Source organism: Malania oleifera, chromosome 13, assembly GCF_029873635.1.
Source record: "Malania oleifera isolate guangnan ecotype guangnan chromosome 13, ASM2987363v1, whole genome shotgun sequence".
Taxonomy (NCBI): Eukaryota; Viridiplantae; Streptophyta; class Magnoliopsida; order Santalales; family Ximeniaceae; genus Malania; species Malania oleifera.
In genome coordinates this window covers 59,435,474-59,445,296 of record NC_080429.1, presented here as the reverse complement: position 1 = coordinate 59,445,296, position 9,823 = coordinate 59,435,474, and positions in this window count along the sequence as shown.

Sequence of the window (9,823 nt, the reverse complement as noted above, 5' to 3'; positions counted from 1 at the left end):
GTTCATTATTCAAATTAATTTTCATTCTTATGTCAAAGAGTAGATCATGTATGTGCTTTGAAAATGTATCAGACTGCTCACACACTCTATACTTAGATGGTAGATTAGGCATAGATGAATAAGGAAAAAGGATAATGACATGTTGAATCTCTTTTATGGAAGGTAATTCACTAGGTGGCTTAGAGATGACATCCTCAAACTTGGAAAGTATAGGTGATACTTCCAGTGTTGTTTCCTTCTTAGGTTGGGGTATTTTAGTCTCCTTAGTAACAACCACTGACACTTCCTGTGTATTTTTACTTTATTGCTCAAATGGCTCTTTACTTATGATATTCAAGGTTTCTCCACTAGTTTCTTTCTTTTCCTTATTCTTTTTTCTCACCATCTTCCTTATCAAGCGCCAAGTTCCTAGTGGGACACTATTTGGGAAAGTGTCCTTGTTTATGGCACCTGAAACACACTGCACTGCCAGAACTCTGATGAGAGGATCCAGTCATAGGTGCTTTCCCTTCGTCTATACGCTTTTGGACTGTGGGATTGCTCCCTCGAGAAGCGACTTGACCTGATTGTGCTGGTTGAGACTTGTTATGGCTCTGTACCCTTTGAGAGTGTGGCTCATTTGAAGGGTGGCCAAACTGTTTTCCTAGAGGCCTTTTATTCATTTTCTCAAAGTCATGAGCTAAATTATAGGCTTGTTCAAGGGACTCAATGTGATGGAGAAACAGTTCTCTCCTTAGTTCAGGATTTAATCCTCTGCGAAATTGGGAGATCTGGTGACTAATAGTCTCATAGACACCATATCTTATAAATAACTCATCGAATTGACTCATGTATTCAGAAACACTCATGCTACCCTAGCACAAGCTATAAAGCTTATCCGCAAGGTGCTCTTTATGGCTAAGAGGTACATACTTCTCCCTTAACCTATCCTTCATTAGATCCCAATGCTCAATGGGTCTATGATCTAACCTCGCTGCTTGCCTCTCAACATTCATCCCATGGAGCTTGGCTTGCCCCGTTAACCTTATTTTTGCAAACTTAACCTGATGAGGGTCAGTCATTTTATACCAATCAAAATAGGAATCCATCCCAGTCTTAGAAGACTTTAGGGTCCATCTGCCCATCATAGGTGGGGGCTTCTATCTTTACTTGCTTCATTACTTCCTCGTAAGGATCACGATGGTCCCTTAGGTAAGATCTACTAACATGAAGGTCATCAACATCATAGTCCTCATCATCCCAATGTTGGGCATAAAGCTCATGACGTGGAGGTATCCTAGCAATGTCATCTTGGTGACTCACTCGCCTTTGTGGAGGGAGGGAAGGTCTTTCTCTACGAGTCATAAGTGGCTCTCTCTCAATATGAATCCTACGACCTTGGTAAGTATTCCAAATTTAAGTAGACATCCTAGGGGTTGGGAAAGGATTTGGAGAGCACTAAGGCAGCCCTTTGGGATGGTGTTTTGTTACACAAGGTAAGGTCAAGTCTAAACCTAACATAACTAAGGTCCAAATACCCAAAAATTAGACTATAGATGGGTTGTTCTAGACTATAGAAAAGTCTAAGAAAATTTTGCTATAAAACTCCAAATAAGGTGATCTTGATGTCCAAAGAAAGCTAATAAAATTTCTCACAACTTTTTTGTTTAAAGTTTTTGAGGATCGGAAGGTTTTGAAAGTGAAAATCGCACATCAAATCTGTAGATGGAAAATAAAGGTGTTGGGACTTAAAAGGCTCGCCTAATTTGACCTTGGCTCTGATGCCAAGATGATGTAGGATGGGTATGATTGACCTATGTGCTACAATTCAACCCTCACACAAACACATACACCCAAACATTTTAACTTAAGAATTTAATTATTCGAACATAAACACAATAAATCATGCTTTATATCACACGTTCAAAGATTTTGAAAAGGTGTATGACTTGTCCAGCAAGTAAGTCCCAATTGGTTCTTTCACAAAGGAATCAAGTTGTATGCTGAAAAGTGGTTATTTAAAAGATTCAAGAATAAAAGTTCTATGTTAGCAAACTAATAGTTATAAAATTGATGTTAACTAGTAAGTACCAATATCACAATCTATGGATCAAATGGGTTATTCAAAGATGTGATTTTAATCTACTAGCAAGGGTTCACAAGATATAGCCAAGGATTCAAACACAAGTACTGAAGTTACCAAGGGATTGATTTGGATGACTCGACGTTGTTCCAAACGTAGTTAGGTCACACCGTAGGTCCTTCATACAAGCTTTGAATCACAAGATGAACGCAGCAATGAAGTGTAGATAATGATCGTCATGTGGGTGAATGAAGGTGTTGGTCGTGTGGTGTTGATGGTGGCTGTGAGAGTATTAGATTGAAGAGGAGTTGATGGAGTCGTTGGATAGTTTAGTGGTCTCTCACCACTTGATCTCCGGAGAGAACCTCGTAGCCTCACACTACTCACTCACAAGGAGAGGGATAAGCTTTACAAGCTCAAACAAAGAAATGTTTCTTCTATATTCAACTTCAACTTTATATCTTGTTCTTACAATAAGAAGGTCATTTATAGGCATAACCTGGGAGACAAAGCATTAAACACGGAACAACTCTCAACAACTTTCAACAACTATTAACCTAACACAATTAATACTTACTAAAAAAACAAGGAACTCCAACTCATAAGCACACAAGTCAAGCTTAGTTGTCTTGCATTGTTACGATTCAAATTTGAAATTTAAACATATTACAAAAGGAAGGCCAAAACCGTGTCAGGCCCATTGGAGCCATGTGGGGCCTGGAAGCCATGTGGGGCCCACATGGGTTTGAGTTGGACTTTGCTTCAATACTTCACTTAGGTCTTCAAGCATGGTCTTCAAGCACCTAATAATCTTGAAATAACATATCTACGAAAAATATAAATTAACAAAATAACACAAGTCTTCACATGAAAAAAGTCTTCCATCAAAGATGTAGAAGATCTTTAATTGATCCCATGTGTTCTTGTAAAACAAATATAAACAATAGTGGACATCTAGAGGTTGTCCACGTGTCATTATGTCAGCAAAGGAGTCGACATCGAGAGGTCATCCATGTGTCATCATATCAGTATAAGGGATGCATAAGGCATGTTAATCCCCATCAATGACCATTTGGGACATAAAAAGAATTTGTAAAGTTGTTTAATATTAAAGTTAATCACAATTAGCGCTAAAAATTAATTTTTCTCGAGAGGTTCAGTTGACTGGAAAAAATTTGAATTTTCAAAAGGGCTCGATCGGCTGAGGAGAACGTTGATCGGCTAAGCCAATGGCGATTCCGAACCTTCGTAGGTTCGATCGGCTGGCCTTAAGTCTGGTCTGCCGGTCCATGAAGGTCGGTCGGCCATTGTCATTTTGAACTAAATAGATGGTCGACCAAGGCTTGGAAATAGTTTAAAAAATTAAGGTCGGTTGGCTAGTCGTTTGATGTTTAAGAATTGTCGGTTGGCTAAGGTCAGTCGACTGACACGTGTATGATGTGAAGTGGCTAGTCAACCAAGGTCCTTATAAAAATCAATTTTGGCCCTGTTTTTGACCTTAAATTATTTTGAAAACCTTTGTATAAGTTTAGACTTTAAGAGAAATGTTTTTCGTGAAAGTTATAGTCTCTAAAGTCAGTCTATGGTCAATCTTTGAATCATATCGTGCATGAAATGCATTATTACATACCAAAATAGACTAAGTGCATTACAAATTTAAAATATGTGTCTTCTTTTCCTTGCTCTTCTGTTACTTTATGGAATACGCTAGACTGTGGTGGTCTTTATGTCCTTCAGGCTTCCATTTTCCTTTATCACATGTGCGTGCTAAAATATAGACTTGTTCAACACTGATTGCACACAGTATCAAAATAGGGATTAGACTCAAAAAGTCAACACACACACACATACATAATATCATATAAACATATGCATCCATATGTACCTCTACACATGCATACATCACATGCATATTATGAATAACCACGCATCCATACATACATCATGCTCATGCATATTATCCATGCATTCCTACATACATGCATTTGTTTATCATGCAAAAGAAAGAGATGGGGAGGGAGGGAGGGAGGGAGAGAGAGAGAGAGAGAGAGAGAGAGAAAGGGTTGCCTATGCAAAGAAATAGGAGAGGGGGGCCTTCAGTTCCACGAGAGGAGAGAAAAAGAAGAAGAAGAAAAATAAGAAAAAGAAAAAGAAGAAGAATAAATAAAGGAGAGAAAGAGAGAAAAAGAAAGAAAGAGAAAGAAATGGCCAAGCACCCTGAGTGCTACCCCCTTTGGGGACTTTTAGAGAGAGAGAGAGAGAGAGAGAGGAAAAATATTAATAAAAAACAAAATAAAAAAAAAGGGGGGTGGCAATGCAGCTTCGGTGTAGCCACTAGAACTACACTACTAGTGTGGCTGGTAGAGACGAGGGCAGCAAGAAAGGGGGCAAAGGGGCACGGGGGCACAAGACAGTGACAAGGAGTGAGAGAATGTGAGAAGATAAAGAAAAATATAGGGGAGGGGCCCCCTTGTTGTCGAAAATGGCGGCTGCAACCCGGGGGGGCACTATAAAAGAAAGGAAGAAGGTGGCCGACACTAAATTGGCATTGTTTTAAGCCTGCACCCTAGCGTAATTTATATATATATATATATATATATATATATATATATATATCTGTGTGTGTGTGTGTGTGTGTGTGCGCGCGCGTTTGTGTGTGTATTTTAAATCACGAAACGATGTTGTTTTGGTTAATGAGGATGGCGTGTGTATGCATGCACCTGTGCGTGGACACCACGTGCACACGTGTGCCTATTTTCCTAATTTTTTTGTTTTTTTTAAATCATCTTAATTCTATTTTTTTAACTATTTTAATTTTCATTTTTTTTAAAAAAATATTGAATATTTAATTATTAAACTATTATAATATATTTAATAATTTTTTGAAATTTTTTAAAATTTGTTAAAATAAAGGAAAAGACACATGGAGTCCACCAAAAATGGCCAAAAATTCCACAAGTGTCCAAAAATGTTAGAAAAATAAAGAAAAGCTAAAATTTTGATTCAAAAATTTGTGAAAAAAACCCAAATTTACAACTTGAACCTTCTTACCGTTTTAGATTGCTTCAGATCACTCGGTACAATCAGATTTGACAAAAAGCACACTGAAAATCTAAAAATGACAAGACTTCTACCTCGATTTTTGTGTTGAAGGGAAAAATTACTCGAAAACATTATCTTACCATTTCATACTACTTTGAATCATCTGGTGTAGTTAGAATTTGCAAAAAAAAAAAAAAAAAAGATCAGAAAAACTAGAAATTATGGGATTTTACCTTGATTTGTGCACTCAAATTCCAAAAAACTAATTTGCGTGCTTGAAGTCCAAATTACTATCAGATTTATTCTTACCATTTCGGACCACTCTAAATCACTTGGTGTAGTCATATTTGATAGAAAAAGACCAGAAAAACTTGAATGATAGAGGTTTTGCCTCAATTTATGTGTTTAAGTTCAAAATCACTGTCAAACCTATTTTTACCATTTTAGACTGCTCCAAGTCACACAGTGCAGTCAAATTTGATAGAAATAGTGTAGAAAAGCTTATAACGATATATTTTTTTTGCTCAATTTGTGTGTCCAAAATCAAAATTACTATCATCCATCTTCTTGTCATTTTAGACTGCTATGAATAACCTAATGTAATTAGAATTGGTAAAAAAGCAGGCAGAAATGCCTCAAATGACAGAGATTTTATCTTGACTTATGTGCATGAGGTCAAAATCGTTGTCGGTCCCCATCAGACCATTTTGGATCATCCAAAATCACTTGAAACAATTTAAAATGAAAAAAAAAAAAGACAAAGTGAAGAAAGGTAAAAGGGAAGAAAAAGTGAAAGACTTTCCAACCTTCATTTTGAGCATTCAGCCAAAATGGCCATCAGCTCCTGCAAATGGTCTTCTTCTTGTCTCTTTATTAAGTGGTCAATTGAACCTTATAAATATTCAAATAGTATTAAAAATCAAAAGGCTCCAATAGGTAGAAAACAACTAGTTTTCATCCAAACTCTATGTATATGCCCTCCTAAGCCTTGAGAAAATTAGAGAAAAAACCTATACTAAAAATCTAAGTGCTCTTGCTTTCATTATCTCTCAATCTCTCTTTGTGCTCTAATTGCTCATCCTTAAGAGAAAACTCTTGAGTTTTCATTTGTTTATTTTTTGAGAGTTTATTTTATGAGATTTAATTGTATACCATTCCTTGTGAGGAATTTGTGTTTTTAAGATTTCTTATATTGGTTCCTTGGTCTCCAACAAATAGAGATTGTATTATGGTTGCCTTATCTCCATTGAAAACAAGGGATGTATTGGTTTCCTTGGTCTTTATTAAAACAAGGAGAGTTAGTGGAATCTCAAGACATTTGGTCTTGAGAGAGTATATGTGTTGTAACGACTTGCTTAATTTACCACATTATCAACCATATTAAACATCATTAACTTAAACTATAATAAAGTCTACTCGAACCCGTGGGTAACGGGGATACACCTGTCATACACAGCGGAAACCTAAGCAGTAGTAAACATAAATTTCAACCACTCAACCATATAACACAATATACCATTGTACATACATTCCACCATATATTGTTTAAATATACAGTCCTAAAAATCTCCAAAAGATGAAACTAGAATCTAATACCAAACACCAGCTGGTCCTAGTTCAAAACTTACCCTCCTAGCGGGATAGTAAAAACTGTCTCAATGGAGGGCTCGGTCCGCCCTTGTTTCTAGGTTCCATGAAATGATTTAAGCTGAGGTGAGACACCTCTTAGTAAGGGAAATAAACTAAATACAGTTATGTGACAACATGAATATTTAGTGTTATAATAATTATACAATACATGTCACATACTTGAAAACACTGATAATAACATAACTGAGTAAACATACAATTTTATGGTTTACTAAATCATATCGTATTTCACTATACATAAAATTATCTGATATAACTAGTAATTCTAAAATTTACTCATGATTAATAGCTAGTTGATGTCATGTATTACCTCCATAACGGGTTGTGCAGCCCAAAGGCGAGACCCAATAATGGCTGGCCGACCACTGCCGAGTCAAAAATGTCTGTAAGTATGATGGGACTGCCACACCCTGGTCTGGACTACCAGGTGGACGTCTACAAATCTATACTGAAAGCCACATCGACTATCCATCTCCCACCCCCTCTACTAGCAGGGGCAATTAGCATAAATCTGAACTCAACTGAACTGTATAGCTACAGTATCGTGATCCTACTAACTGATCTGAACTGTCATTCGAGTTCTGATAACATATATTACATGATAATACACTGTTTGAACATAAATAGATTGATAGCATTTTTTGATTTATATAATAACATAAATAATTACGGCCTTGTGCAGATTACATTCATAACTGTGACCTTGCGCCAAAAACATGCATATTTCACGGCCTTGTGCCGGCTATCAATCACGGCCTTGTGCCGAACATTTCATACATACTGCTCTGCATAAATGTACTTTTTATCATACATATTTTGAAATCATAGTTTACCATATTAACTTGTTATTCCTGAAAATAGCTAAAACATGTTTTTTTTTTTTTTTTGTAAAATTGACTTAACATAATACAATATGCGTAAAATAATATTCATGCCACACAATACTGAATAAAATCATGAATTCTATTCTGAAATCATATTTCCTGACATTTCATACTAAAAATACATATTCCTGTGTAGCAGCAGTATTTTACCAAATATACATTTCCACAAATATGCTTATATATAATACATGCTTTCTGAACATAAATATGCTATTAAATAATAATAATTTTCATGAAAAATTACTACTTTAGTTTACTCCCTTACTTGACTACTGAAAAACCCCTATAATGTCTAGTCCTACACCCGCAGGATTCCTCATTCAACACTTTGAAAACAATATCTTCCTAAACAAAACTTCAGTATTTCTTCGAGTACTACATTTCCTACAACTGCGGAAAAGCCAAATACTAAATAAAAAGCCTTACCTTGAATTTGGGATGGAGTTCAAGTTAGCCCCCCCCCCCCCTTAACGATCCACTCTAGCAGACTTGAAGAGAACTTTCCCAAGAGTGTCGTGGTGGCCTCGGATTGTCGAACCAGCAAGAATATGGCCCAGAATCTTAGAGAGAAGGGGGAAGGGATGAATAGGAGAGAGAGAGAGAGAGAGAGAGAGAGAGAGAGAGAGAGAGAGAGAGAGAGAGAGAGTTTTAGCATAATTTCTATAGAAAAAATCAAGTTTAGGTAATTATACACCTGAACTCGTCGACGAAGCCACGAAGGAAGTTCATCGACAAATGTCTATTCCTCATTGACAAAATTCAAAGCTGAAAATAGCCTCTCCATAATTTCTTGTCGACAAGACACGTGTCCTCGTCGACGATCCTCTCAAGCATGTTCATCGACGAACGTGTTGTGTTCGTCAACGAGACCCCTATTGAAATTCCAATTATAATTTCCTTTCTTTCTCCTTTTATTACTTAATTAATATAATTCCTTCAGGTCTCTACATTCTCCCCTCTTTATAAAAATTTCGTCCTCGAAATTTACTATCCATATGCTTTACCATCCCCTAAAGATAAAAAGTTTACTTATCTTATTACTTACCCTCACTTATGGCGGAGGAATACCCTGGTTACATTCAAAGTTCTAGGAGATTACATATATAAAATAAAATTCCCCAAAAACTAAAATATTACTTACTAACTAAACTAATACATACACTGACTAATCTGCAAATGAAACATTACATAACTATTTACACTTTACCTTATTACAATTGAACCTCTTGGAACAATTGTGGGTATTTCAACCTTATTTGTTCCTTGAGCTCCCAAGAAGCTTCTTGTATTGCATGATTTCTCCATAGGACTTTCACTAGGGAAATCTTCTTATTAAGTAATTCCTGTTCTTTCTTGTCCAGAATCTGTACTAGTACCTCTTCATAAACTAGTGAATCACTGAGCTCTAATTCACCATAACTGATTACATGAGAAAGGTCTGGGATGTATTTCCTCAACATGGAGATATGGAATATATCATGTATTCTGGACAACACAGGTGGCAAAGCTAACCTGCAGGCAACTGACCCCACTTTCTCTAGAATCTCAAACGAGCCAATGAACCTAGGGCTAAGTTTATCTTTTCTTCCAAATCTCATAACTCCTTTTAATGGAGCTATTTTCAAAAACACATAATCATCAATATCAAATTCCAATTTCCTACGATGGTTATCGGTGTAACTTTTCTGTTGGCTCTGAGCTGCACTGATTCTATCTCTAATTAGCTGAACCTTATCATACGCTTGCTGTACTAATTCTAGTCCCACAACTTTTCGCTCACCCATCTCGTCTCAACATAAAGGAGTATGACATCTTCTACCATAAAGTGCCTCAAACGGTGCCATGCCAATACTGGCCTGAAAACTGTTATTGTACGTAAACTTCACCAATGGCATAAACTGAGTCCAACTACCCCAAAATCCAGCACGTATATCTTCTAATATTTGAATCATCCTCTCAGTCTGCGCGTCTGAATAAGGATGGAACATCGTGCTAAAAGATAACTGAGACCCTAGAGCCTCTACAAGCTCCTCCAAAATCGTGACATGAAACGCGGGTCTCGATCTGATACTATAAACACTAGCACACCGTGAGAACGGACTATCTCCTGAATGTAAATCTATTCCAGTCAATTAAGGGAGTAGCTAACCTTGATAGAAAGGAAGTGGTCAGTCTTAGTCAAATG